The following is a 14415-nucleotide window of genomic DNA, read 5'->3' as shown; positions in this document are numbered from 1 at the left end:
GCCACTCCCTAGGTTCAGAACACTGGAACTCTTCTGGAAAGCAGGAACTCTTTTCTTAGGCGTGGCTGTGGAAGGAGACACCTAAGCACTACAGGAGGCTATTTAAACCAAACCCGATGGATGAATCTTGCTTTGCGTTATTCTGCATTCTCTGCAGCAGAACGCTCATCGTGTCTTCTGCTTCTGATCCTGGGCCTAAGGGAACAAAGGCTTACCATCCTGGAATCCAGTCTTCAGCAGCACCTGTAAAGACAAAGAAAGAACAGGTTAGCACTACGGTCTTCAGTGGCAGCGCATCTCTTACCTGGTCCATCGGCTGTCACCAACGCCTCGCGCTGCATTCCGGCATCTGGAAGACAAAGACTTACCTACTCTTCGCATGCTCCGGAGGTCTTCGCACTGCATTCCGGCATCTGAAAGACAAAAGCTTACCAGCTCTTCGCACGCTCCGGAGGCCTTCGGCGCTGCATCCCGCATCTGAAAGACAAAAGAAGGTGCGTTTAAAGACATTGGGCAACTTTATTACTCACGTGCCATTACTCCTTCCCACGCCGAATCCAGTGGGTATTCCAGCACCCTTCAGCTTCTCTAAAGCTCCGAACTTGTACCTGCAAGATAAAAGGGACAGTTAGTGCGCATCGTGAAGCAGGCTACAAGCACTTACTTACGTGCTTCCAGGCGCTTCTATTCCTCATGCGGGTTCGATCCTCAACTCTCATCAGCCCGCCATCCGCCATCGCCGGAACCCTGCAAAACAACAGATATCATTACAAAAGACTTTTAAGACATTTGAAGTGCCCAGAACTTACCGTTCGTGCAGTTAACGACGGACAGCAGTCCTCTGAGGTCAAGAGGCCTGCACCCTTATCCAGTGAAGAAACTGGTTACGGCACCCTGCCCCGAGGCAGATGGAGAGCTCGGCGTTCACTTACCTAAGGTGAAGGTGTTAACCTTTGGGGTTCTACAGGAGAAGAGAAAGGGAAGAGGAGAGAGGCACCCAATAACCCCAGTTCATTAATCCCATATTTTCTATCTGCAGACATCTTACTCTTCGAGTCAGACATACAGTGCACAGAGGTCCAGCCCAGAGCCAACCGTGTGTTACACATCACCTTTGAAGATACGGCATTCACCCAGTCAAGACCGGCGCCTCTGCGGGAATCAGGTGAGCCTTACACCTGAGTTGGAGACCAGGATGTCCTTTTTAAACTTTTTCCTACCAGATATAGTGAGGAGAGCAGGATAGTCAATGGAGAAGCAGTTAGAGAAGGTAGGCGAGATAGAGAGCACCATGGAATAAGGAGGGAGTGGAGGGGAGACAGACGAGAGCAAGCAGACAGGAATGAGTGGCAAGCCCTAGTTTACACACATTTCAGAGCAACAGTAACACAGTAATGCGTATTAGGTACCCATTTTAGAGGCCACCTAAGTTTGCGAGTCCTGCGCGGGGAGAAAAAGCCCTAGTTTACCACATTTCAGAGCAACGGTAACACAGTAATGCGTATTAGGTACCCAGTGTACAGGCCACCTAAGTTTGCGAGTCCTGCGAGGGGAGAAAAAGCCCTAGTTTACCACCTTTCAGAGCAACGGTAACGCAGTAATGCATATTAGGTACCCAGTGTAGAGGCCACCTAAGTTTGAGAATCCTGCGAGGGGAGAAAATGCCCTAGTTTACCACAAATTGTGGAACACAGTGATGTGTAGAAACCATGCAAATTAAGTGAGGTGGGTGGTGGGTGGGCTGGGCGAGCAGGTGGAGCTAACCAGATAGAATGGCGGAACGGCATCTGGCGTCCCCTGCGGACACCTGCAGACACACTGGGAGCCGCAGCTGTAGGAGCCGCCCTTTGCCTAAGAGGCCCTTAGCCGAGGGGGGCTGCCGGGCAGGGGGGCTGACCAGGGGGGGTAAGATTTAAAGGCAGGAGGAGAGGAAGGGGAGGGGGTGTGGGCGGGCAGGGAGGCGGGAAGGGAGACGGGAGAGGAGGACCAGGAAGTGAGGTGGAGGGAGGGGGTAGGGGACAGCACAACGCGCACGGAGCGCGAAAAACAACAACAGTGCCTGATTAGAAATGAACACTCACTTAAAGCCGAACAGGGCCTGGAAAGGGCAGCCTCACAGCTGGCTGCACAGGGCTATGGGTGACCGGTGCTAATAGCGATGCAAAGAATGTCTGTTCCTTGTTATACAGTCTATATTGATCTGGTATTTCCTTCAGCAGCTGTGATGAGTCTTGCGATAGATAGTTAGACCTATGCAGGGACTCCAAGTGGTTGACAGAAGCGGTTAATGACTCTTGTCAAACTGGCTCTAATCCATCTGAGCTCAAGCAAGCTGTTGTTATTACACTTTTGAAAAAGCCTTCTCTAGATCCTTCTCTTCTGGCAAATTTTTGACCTATTTCTTTGTTACCCTTTTTTATGAAACTGCTGGAATCTCTTGTTTCTCTGTTGCTCACTTCTTTTCTGGAGAAATCTTCCTTTTTGAGCTCATTTCAGACTGGGTTTCAACCGGGCCGAGGGATGGAAAGTGTCCTGGTCTCTCTGCATGATGACCTCTTTTTGCTGGCTGATGAAGGGGGTAATAAAGTCCTCATTTTGTTAGGCTTATCGGCTGAATTCGATACAGTGGACCATCAGGTACTACTGGATAGCTTGGCAGCTGCTGGTCTGTCGTGTCAGGTTTTTGCTTGGTTCGCTTCTTTTTTGGCCAACCGCAGCCAAACGGTGACACTGGCCTCCTTTTTCTCTGCCGTCTCGGTCTTGCTGTGTGGGGTCCCGCAGGAATCAGCCTTGTCCCCTGCTCTTTTTAACATCTATATTCAGCCTCTTGTGTTGCTCATCAGTTCTTACGGCTTCAGGTGTTACTACTATGCTGACGATATGCAAATCATAATCCGGTTGGATTCTTCCCAACCGGGCCTCGCATCTCAGTTTAGGAGTTGGCTGCTGGCCGTGAGTAAGTGGATGGGCAGCAACTGGCTGAAATTGAAGGGGGACAAGACAGAGGTCCTGGTGGTGTACCCCCCCACACGGCCCTAAGAACTTGGGAGTAATGTTTTCTGCTTCCTTGTCGATGGAGGGTCAAGTTGGGGCCCTTTGTAAAATGGGATTCTTTCAGCATCGGGTGCTTCGTAAGGTTTTGCTGTTTCTTCCTGTCAGACTTGGGCCATTAGTTATAGTCTCCCTAGTTTTAAATTGGTTGGACTACTGCAATTCTCTTTTCTTGGCCCAACATCTGTATCTCCTCCATCGGTTGCAGCTCCTTCAAAACTATGCTGCTCATATTTGCACTGGTACCCCATAAGGTGCATGTATTTCTCCTATACTTTGTTCTCTGCATTGGCTCCCGGTTCTGCAGTGGGTTCGATTTAAATCAATGTGTGTATCAGACTTTTTATGGTTCCGGTGCAGAATATCTCCAGGAAAAGTTTTGTGCTTATGTGCCCGCTCGCGAATTGCGAACTAAGGGCAATTGTCTTCTCGTGATCCCCAGCTACCAGTTTGAGCAGGTGGGTGGCCGCTCTTTCTCTTTGGTGGCGGCGAAGCTGAGGAACTACCTGCTTGTCTTCTTGAGGGCTACAGAGAACCTTCTCTGTTGGTTGCTAAAAACATGTTTTAAATTCTTCTTTTTTTCCCTGCTTGCTGAATCTTCAAAAACCTTGCGGTTTCTTCCTAGCGCCAAGATGCTTCGGCATGTGTGCGCAGAACTAACATTACATAACATATGCTTTCTGCACAACTTCTATTTCTTTTCCTGTTCTGGTAGGATGTGAAATATGGGGGGGCTGCACTGTGATCACAGTGGGGTCATCTGTCACTGGTACTGTCATTGGGGAGAGCCATCCTTGGTGTCCCACTATTAGATGTTCTTCACGTACCATAGGGAGAGCTGAGTGCAGCATGGTCAGTGGGCACTTGCCCCTCCATGTTGGCAGGTGGTACAGAAAAGCTTGCTGACCACAGACCCAGTAGTTATCCACCAACGCTGCTGTGCCTTTCTTGAGGTCTTGGATGTATACCGTTTTGTTTGACTTGTTGCTGGCCCCCACAAAAACGTTTCCTTGGTTGTAAGAACACAGTTCATACGCTTCCTGCTTCTGCATCTTCACTGACTTTTCCATTGCCTCGATTCATGCGAGTTTTGCTACGTGCTGATTCCCATATTGCGCATTTAGGGCTGTAACTGTAACCTCTACAGTCCCCTGCCTCCTTGCACTTACCCAGAGAAGCTCTGTCCTGGCAGCACTTACTCCGAGCAGCCCTGATTGGACTCTGCCCCTCTCTGGTACTCCCCAATCTCCCTTCCACCTGCACTTTGTTGTTGCACTTGCACAACCTGAATGACACAAGGCCCAGTCTTGTCCTCCCTCTGTCTTCCCTCCCTTGTCTTGTCACACCTAGAAACACTTGTGTACAGGCGCGTTATAAATTATATATCATATCATAACACATCATTCACCTTTGCAATTACCTCTTCCCGGAATCCCAAAAGTCCTCCTGCCATACAGCTCATTGTAGTTTCCTGCCACCTGTTTGCCACAAACTTCACACCTTCCACCGTCAGGTAGGGTCGTTGCAACCATTGCACGCTTCTGGGTCTCTGGGCACATTACAGTTCGTCTGGGTCCATCATCTTCACAGCGTCAGATCTACGCAATCTACACAGCGTCAGATGGACCAAAAATTGGGCATCAAAAATTGGAGTTATATGCAGCATTAACACCTTGGGGGCGCCTGACGCGTGTGGTATAAAGGAACAGACATAACTGCTCCATTTAACCCTCTATTTCCCCACCAATCTCATGTCTCGATACCGACTATTGCTTAATTCTGGATGGTGCACATCTTCTATTGTATCCAAACTGAGCCCTCGGTACTCATCGTTCTTGGCTCTTCTCTTCTGTATTTTAAAACATTTTAATGCAGTAACATGTGAACCACTAAGTGAAAAACTTAGATTTGCAATTATGTCAGAAAACACATTAGGAAATAATGATAAAATAAGTAAATTAACAAGATTCCCCATATGTTGCTGGGTGAAAAATGTATAATTAGCAGCAGCATAAGTCCCTGTTTTAAGGACTGCTACTGCAGTATTGTTTGTCTATGTTACTTTGTTTAATAGAGAGACATTTATAGAATTGACATATGTCCAAGACCCATTAGTAATATTTTAATTAATAATATTAGCATTTCTATTCCCCCTTCAATATGTCCACCCCATACACAACAACATCCTAAGTATGCATTTATTTATTGTTTGCTTGTTAGGCGATTACACAGTAAGTACATTCTGTTTCAATACGCCCACAAGGCAACAGGGAGGGAACACTGGATTGAAATCCATTGAAATACACACAATATTAAATACAGTGGGGGAAAGGAAAGGGCAAACCTACTATGCCTTGTGAATATTCAGAACATGCAAGTGCAACAGGAAAGGGGGCAGTGGGGTAGGTGCAGGGTTGTTTGTGCTCGTGAGTGATCCACAGATGAAGTGCAAGGTATGGTAAGTGCTACATGGCCTGGAGCCACGTTGGGTGGAGAACTGTGAGCCTCCAGGTGGAGGGGGGTGCTGAGGCAAGTGCTGAAGGTAAACAGAACCTGGGGCAATTGCGTGTGAGAGGTCAAGGGCCCAAAGGATGCATAAAGGCCCAGGGCACCAATCACAGCAAATGTGGGATTAGCAGAGGAGGGAAAATGAGAAGCAGGAGGAAAAGAGGAAAGTCGTGAGTTGCTTCTGGAATTTAAGAAAGTCCAGCTCAAGACACAGAGCGAGGGGGAGGCTGTTCGATAGGAGGAAGCCAGCTGAGGAAAGCGATCGACCTCCGGCCCTCTGTTTAGCTAAATGCTCTACTCACAAGGAGTTGGTGTCAGAGGAACGTAGGGCTCGAGAAGGAGAGTATGTAGTAAGAGAGAGTTGCAGATCGCGTGGTCCCCGGCCCCAGACCGCCTTGTGGATGATTCAGAGGGATTTGAATTTATTCTATACAGCAACCTGGAGCCAGTGAAGACTTTTTAGGGCAGGAGAAATGCAGTCTTTGGGTTTAAGGCCAAGGCTAAGTCTTGCTGCCCTATTCTGGATTAGCTGAAGGGGTCGCAGGGTGGAGGAAGGTAAATCAAGAAGGAAGATATTGCAATGGTCAAGCCTAGAGAGAACTAGGGCTCTGGTAAACATTGAGCTTCTGGGGGAAGTGAGAAAAGGGAGAATTCCTTTGAGAAGGAAGAGTTAAAAGTTGGACTTCTTGGCAATGTCCTGAATTTGAGGGAGGAAGTAGAGAGAGGAGTCGAAGATGACTCTGAGGTTTCTGGCTTCAGAAGAAGGAGCAGGGGGAGGGCCCATAGAAGAAGTCCAGAGAGATGGAAAGAAGGAGGGTGCAGGGGTCCTTATGTGAAGGATCACAGTGTTGCTGGCATTGATGACAGACAGGCAGTTAGTGATGAAGGAAGGTACAAGAGGGACAGCAGGAAGTTTGAAAGATAGTTGAATGTCGGTTGCATAAGTTGGGGAGAAGGAGATGATGAGGAATGCCAACTGAGCAAGGTAGATGTTAAAGAGCTAATCGGAGAGGATGGAAACCTGGGGGTCTGTTACACTCACCTGGTATCCATGGGGGCGCCACACGATAATGGATGGAGGTCAAAGTGCTATACCGGACCCTTCTCTGCTTGGTTATGTGGCAGTCGTTGGGTAGCGCCTATAACAGGAGAATGTAGGGTTAAGATACTGGTTCTGTGATGGGTGGACTCCCACCTCACTCTGGTCCAAATCCCCACCCTTGGGGTTATTGCTCACCTTAGGTTTTTGTTCGTCGAACTCTCCGTCCTACGTCTCTGTGCAGGGGCGCGTGGTTGGTGCGGGCGTTCCGTGAACCTAGTTGCTTCACTGGTCTGTATGCCCTTATTTCCGGTCCAGATCGGCTGTGACTCTGACTCTGCTTGCTGTCTTACAGGTGAGTTATAATGTCTTTTCCGTCTTTATTCTGTCTCTTTCTTTCCCTCTGTTTTCTCTGTCTTCTCAGTGTCTCGCTCCACTACACTGTTCCCTAACAATGTCTTTTTTGTTTTCACAGGGATGGTTACGATCTCGGAGTTGCCACGCCGATGGCGTAGACCACAGTGAGTTATTGATGAGCAGAGCGCTGCACAGTTTATTGGTGTTAATTGCTAACCTGTGTTCTCTTCTCTTCTTTGTACAGGTTGCGGTGATGTTCCAGAGTGATGAGAGATCGAAGCACTGCTTGCCCAGGTAAGTGCTTTGTTAATGCTGACCTTGTTCCTTCTCCCTTGCAGGTTTTGGTGAAACCCGGAGATGGGCGATGTAAGAGAAGCGCAGAGTGCCACCAGGACTCATTGCATGCCCAGGTAAGAATTGTTATTAATGCTGTCCTGTTTCTTTACCTTTGCCGGTTGCGGTGAACGCCGGAGATGGGCGAGGTAAGCGAAACGCAGGATGGATTCAAGGCCAGTTACTTCACAGGTAAGTGTTCTTGCTCGCTAATGCTGTTCTTGTTCTTCCAGGTTATTAATAGAATCCAGATCTAGGGTTTCAGGATCGGGCTGCCGGAGAAGCAGATGAGCAGGAGCGGGACACAGTGAGCGTAACGCTGCAGAAGTGCAGAATAACGCGAAGCATGTTCTGCTGTTTGGGTGTGGTTTAAATAGCCCAGGTAAAGTAGTTCCAGCCAATTAGTTCCAGGCCCAGCCACACCCAAAACACCAGACCGCATGTCTTGGTTCTAAAGAACTGAGCTGTGTAATATGCTTCCATGTTGGATTAAGGTCCAAAACTGGTATTGCTTTATTCCTGATAATGAGCCTGGCGCCAAAGGCACCAGGACTGACTCCATGTATGTTTCTGATGGAATTTTAAGGCCCTTGGGCCCATTGTGAAGGGCTTTAGCCCCACTGCTGCCTGAGGGGGTCAGGGGCATGGATCGTGACAGGGACACGACAGGTGTAGAAAGAAGTAGGCAAGAAGAAGGTTCGAAGGATGACTTGGGAGGAGCGGTCAGTTAGGAAACAAGTCAGACAGTTCAGTGCCCATTCTGAGATACCAAGGGTATTGTGGAGCCTTTGTATGAGGATGGAATGGTTGACCGTGTCAAAGGCAGAGAGAGATCGAGTAGGATGAGGACAGCTCGGGAGTTGGAATCCAGAGATATAAGCAGTTCTTCACAATTGTTCAGAAGAGCAGTTTCCATTCCTCTTAATGCTCAGAATCCAGATTGAGGTTGTGGAGACCACCAACAAGTTCAGTTTGCAAGTGGAGGTCAGGTAAGGCCAGCTTCTCCAGCAGTTTCACCAGAAAGGGAGTGATTGAAATAGGGGGTAGTTGGCTGGGCAAGTAGGTTCTGCTGAAGTCTTTTCAGAAGGGGGTGCACAAGGGAGTGCTTGAGGTGGGAGGGGAAATATCCAGTGGCAAAAGATTGGTTGCAAAGATCAGCAAGTGTGGGGGCAAGATAGCCAATGCTGTCCTTGATGGTTCTGGATGAACACGGGTGAACCTGTTTGGAAGAGACCTTCATAGAGGGGACAACTCTGGTAACTTCTTCAGGTGTGACAGGGGCAAACGAGGAGAGGGCGGAAGGAGGAGGGTGTGTGGCCAAGGGAGGCAAATCCACCAAATACACCTAATCCAAACATTGAAAGACTGAATAAACCAGCAGACTGCATAACACAGTTATACGTGGGGGGAAAACACTGTTATAAGAGAAAATTCATAGACACGAGAATGTGGCTGTTAATAAATTGAGTTGTTGGGTTCGTGTACATTCATAGCAAGGCAAGAGGGAGAGAGAAAGTACACATAGCAGCATTTGTATATTGTGGAGGTAGATTAGTTGCAGAGTCACATAAAAGGAAACACAGAACAGTATGTGGGTGCACTTATTTCTTCAGAAACATCAATAAGATTAAAGAGCAAATGTGTGTTATTGTTCTTACACCTTCAGTATTTACTGAACTTGGATGGGGGTGTGGCATGGGGTGCTCTTCGGACATCAGACAGATGCACCCAATAGCACAACTCCCAAACTTTCACGATGAGGGGAGTGGCATAGACGACATCAAAGGCTCACTCCACTAGTGGACAATGTTTTTTACATATATGAAATAGCTGGGGAAGAGCTGTTGAGGAGGAGACGGTGGTGGTGCATCAGAAGCAGCGCTGGTTGTTTCTTTAGTCCTTGGTGGCGCTATCTGTTGAGAGAGAAATTTTATTGCTTTTATGTCAGACAAAGAATTCCAAATTCGTCCCCTAGAATTGATCTAGTCCTGTGAGCATCAGAGGCTCTCCTGGTAGGAAATAGGGGCATGTGCATTCACCACCATATTACCATCTCATGGGACAATAAATGGTGATCCTTACAGGGCTGTGTATGCATGCCAAAAGGTGCAAGGGGTAAGCAGTGCAACCAGTTCTTTAGAGCTTGGCCTGGGATGGTAAATTGTGCACATATGATGCTTGATGCCCAGTAATGCTTTCACTTCTTTGAACAGCTCATTGAAAGAGTGTGTGCCTTCATCTGCCCTTAATACATTGCACAAGCCCCACCGAGGGAAAAACTCTCCGACCAAAACAAAAACTCAGAAGCACACGTAGCGTCTGGATGTGCACAAGGACCTGCCTCCACCCACTGAGAGAAAGCGCATAACACTACAATGACAAAACGAGATACATTACACCTCTCCCCCATGTCCGCGTAGTCTATACGTAATTCACGGAATGGCCCATTAGGGAGGGGCAGGGTACCTCGAATTGTTGTTAAGGTGAGGCCAGTGCTGTACGTCTTACGTGTGGGGCAATGTATAACCATTTTAGTTAATGTCTCTTGCAGATTGGGGACAAACCAGTCCTCCTGTATATCTGCAGTGATATGTTACTTTGACACATGGGATGGATGGTGCAGCTGGCCAAAATTCACCATCAGCAGTTCATGCAGCATAATGCTTTGCCTGATGCTTCCTGTTGCCACAATAAATCTGTCGTGTACTACTTTCATCCCCTCTTCAACCATAGATCCTTCTCTTCCTGTGGGGCAAAGCTCTGAACTTGATAAAACATTTTTTTTTATTTAACGTAGTTTTATTACAAAAATGTTGTTACATCATTCAACATTACAATCTCTAAGAGTTAAGAACCTCCAAGTTTGAGATTAATCATTGTTCACTAGTCATGCAAATAAGCAATACTCCGTTTCAGAGCAAGGCTCCAACAAAACCCTTTCATGAAAGATGTTAGATGAGGTTTCCCTCTGAAATGGAGTGGCATGGTGAAGTTACCAATGGATCTACTCTGTGGGAACCAGTGCTTCTTTTTGGATTCTTTTTAGAGCAAAGTACCACATTTCATCAAAGGTTTTATTAATCTATTAGCTCAATGGGGGAATCTTTTAGCAAGGATCTTTATTCCAATGGACGTCTTTGAGTGTTTTCTTAAATATCTCATCTAGGAAAATTGTGTAACATCTATTTATGGAAGGGCTATTTCCTCCATACAAAAGCTCCCACCATAGACTCTTGTCTTAGTTCTGGACAGTAGAGAATCAGATGTTGTGATGTTTCATCACACTTATTACAAATTCTCGACGTCTTTGCATTAGCTCTTCCTCTGTATTGGCAAAGCACAGATCTTGTATGAAGAACGTTGAGGCGAAATCTCAAAAGCAGGTTTCTTGAGGTAGGATTTGCAAATCTTTTTAAATAAACTGGCAGAAAGTTCAGGCTATTGGTCAATGATTTTGATAGAGTATGATGGGCAGAAGCCAACCTTTTTGCTTCTGTTGCCGACCAGTCAACCGCCCACACAGTTTTTTTGACCAATAGAGGATTTTCATAGATGGTTTTGGTAGAAAGTCACAGTTGGGTCAACATTTCAATGCATCTGGTGTTCCATTCATTCAACGTCCTGTCAAAGGAACATTCCAGGCTACTCTTGATGATGTTATATTGCGGTGGACAGTTCCATGAATTCAATTTGCCAAATTGAGAGCGATTTCCAAACTATTCTTGTATACATTGAAAGGAAGTCCAATTACTGTTTTATGATCACCATTGGGATCGATTGGGGAAGTCGCAGGGGGACACGTTTCCCAAACCTGCTCTCAAGTTTTTCCCAGCTTTCCCATGCTAAACCTAGGCCGGCTTCTCCACCATAGGTCAAAGATGGCACCACTTTCTGGTTGTAAAAGTGGATTACCGGCTAGAGACAAAATGTACCATATTTTCTGGTAATCACAAGAGCCTGCACTCTTAACGGATCGGTTTTTCGGACAAAGTGAGAGTGCCAGGCTTTCTCTGTTGTGCTGGCGCTTATCATGATTCCAAGATATTTAATGGAACAGGTTGTTACCAATATGCTGTTAACCAGGTGCCACCAGAAATGGGGCCTCTTTCTTCTTCCTGGATTTTCCATTACAAGAATCTTGTTTTTTTTCTGCATTTATTTTTTGGTTATTCAGGACCATGTATGCTTGCAAGGCGTTTTGGAGATCCAGAGGTGTTTTGTCCAGCAGGACCAGGTTGTCCGCGTATAGCAGCCATCCCACGGAATTTGTGTTAATCTTAGGTGGACAAGATCTTGGCGGGCCCAGTATATAGACTGCATCACTAATAACAAAGTTGTACAATATGGGTGCCAAAGGGCAACCCTGCTTTAGGCCTTTTGTAGTGCTTATTGCTTTTGTGAGCCATCCATCAATATTCAGTCTAATTTGTAGAGTTGCTTCAGAGTATAGATCTTTTATGGCTGCCACAAGATCTTTGGGGCAGCCTCTTTCCGACATCTTTTGCCAAAGTCGCTCTCTGTCAATAGAGTCGAAAACAGCCTCCATGCAACATACAGACAGCCTCCAGGCAACATACAGACACTCCTTTGCTTTGAGAGTTTTTGCCTACAGGAGGCTCAGAATTAGCAGGGTTAGGCCGCAGTCTGTACCAGTCACAAAGCCTGTTTGTCTGGTGTCGTACGATTTAGACTCTACTATCCATTATTTTAAGTGTTTCAGGAGAGTTCCGGTGAAAACTTTCCCAAGAACATCCAAGAGGGCGATAGGTCGATAGTTCCTCGAATTTAACCTATCACCCTTTTTGAAAATAGACTATTATAGCCTTTTTCCATGATGGTGGAACTTTTCTCTACCGTAGGATTTCCCCAAACAGGTCCATGCAAAAGTCCGTCCAGAGTTCCAAGGTCGGTTTCAGAACTGGCACGAGTGAGAATGCTCTTAACTTCAACTCTGTCGATCTTTATGTCCCAGGGCCCTCTGGACTTTTGCCGGACATGGTGTATGCTTTCTGCCTGTAGGATTAATTTGGAGAGAGCCATCAGTCTCTTCCCTGCCATTGAGCAAGGCCCATATATTTCTACTGTTGTTGGACCATACTGACTGTAGCATACATTCCAAATCTTGCTGGTAAAGAGTTGCTCTACAGTTTGCCACCCACTTGCGGAATCTATGTTTCACTTTCTTTCTTTCTTGACATCTAGTTGGTTTTGGAAGGTAGTTTAACCTTTTCAGATCTAGATGTCGTTGGGTCTTTTCCGATGCCATAGTACATGTTTACGCTTAAAAAACGTTTTTGCACCCGGGTGCTGTGTTTCTCTGAAGATCTTCAAGCAGGATTCGTAGTGCAGACTCGTTCTTTGATCTGGTTTCCATTCCGTCAAGCAACAAGTCCAACAGATTTTTGGTTAATGCTTAATCTTCGTGTGTTGGAATCAGAGATACCCCATGTGGCCAAACAGATGTTTTTTGCTTTGTGCTTGTTGTCAATTTAGGTCTTAAACAGGTTAGGATCAGTAGATTGCAATCACTCTTGTCTGAGTCTAAGATCTTTAGGCAAGAGACCCTGGAGTATGTCCTTGCATCTACAAAGAAATAATCCAATGTGGCACCGGCGGCAAGGGGAGAGTGCCATGTAATTGCAACCTCATGGTCACCTTTCACATTCCCATTTAGAATATGAAGGTCTCTTATTTCCAATTCATCGCACCATTGTCTGGCCCTTGAATTTTTAGCCTTGTTTATGTTCCTTCCAGGTTCTGTGTTACTTTTCAAGGTTGGTGAGAGACAATTGATGTTTAAGTCCCCACATAAGATAATCCATGGAGCAATAAAGTCAATTCTAAGCTTATCGATCCAGTTTGTTATTTCTTGAACAAATGAGCCTGTATCTTTAGCCATAGGGTTCCAGTACAAGCTGAACAGGGCTAATGCACCCCTCATTTGCTGATGTTGACTCATCCATTTTTATTAGGAGAATTTGGATGAGAGAACTGGGGTGGGTGCATTTGATGACACAGACATTGGTGTTGTTGTTGACCATAGTTAATAATCCTGAACTCGGTCTTACCCTTTTTCCTTTTATTGCCATGTTCAAGTAATTGATGTAACCATCCAGCAATGGGAGTTCACGCATCCATGTTTCCTTGAAACATATGATGTCTATATCTTCCAATCTGTGATCAAGAGCTCTCAACAAATGTGCCGAACCCCTGGTGTTCCAGGAGCAAATTCTGAAAGTACAACCTTTACAATTACTTTTGTTCTAGGCTTTGTTGGGCCTGATAAGGCTCTTGCCAACCAGCCCCAGGATTCATCAATCGGGGGGTCAGTAGTCAGGAATTGGTTAATATCCTTGTTTTAACTCGAGTCCTGCTTACTTCCTGTCTTTAAACTATTGATGGTGATTTTCAGAATATTTGGCCCTTGTAAGTCAAAAGGGACGTATCTATTAGGTTTTGTTGAGTCGTCATCTTCGAGGGGAATACATTCTTTAACTGATTTCCCCTTGTAAATTCTAGGTTCTTGGGGATCAGTTGATTTAGGCAAATTTTTCCCGCGGGATCCTTTGTTTTCTCTTTGTCTTTCTTTTCGGAAAGTTTATCAAAATTGAAGGGATCAAGTGCTTTGTCGTTATCCCATCTATCCATTTCCTTAGCATCGAAGCCCAGGGCCCTCAGGGAGACCGATACATTAATTACAAAGCATATTAGTGCTGGTGATGTCATATGCATGTCATATGCAGCACTACTCTATCTGGTACTCTCTCGCTCGGAAAGGCCACAATTTTGATCATCAGATGAAATGATCCTTAGCTGCGGGATGGTGTAGAAGAGGGTCATGACGTTAGCTCGGTTCAGGATAAAACCATCATTGGACTTCAGGACCCGTTCCAGAATAAGTTTGTGGAGGATCTTAGTTGGTTGGCCGAAAATGGACCAGACGTTCCAAGCCAACAGATGTTTTTAATTTTTGTTTCCTGTCGGGAGACCATCTTGCCAAAGGCGAATATTGGTCTTTACTTTTATCCTTTGTTGAGTGATGTTCTGTTCTTTGGTTAGTTTGAGGGTTCTGGAGGCACCTTTCTGATATATTTGTCTGCCTTTCTGCTAGGGTTTCAAATGGTTCC

Source organism: Ambystoma mexicanum, chromosome 10, assembly GCF_040938575.1.
Source record: "Ambystoma mexicanum isolate Mex_15411 chromosome 10, UKY_AmexF1_1, whole genome shotgun sequence".
Classification (NCBI taxonomy): domain Eukaryota; kingdom Metazoa; phylum Chordata; class Amphibia; order Caudata; family Ambystomatidae; genus Ambystoma; species Ambystoma mexicanum.
Note: the sequence above shows the minus strand (reverse complement) of the source record.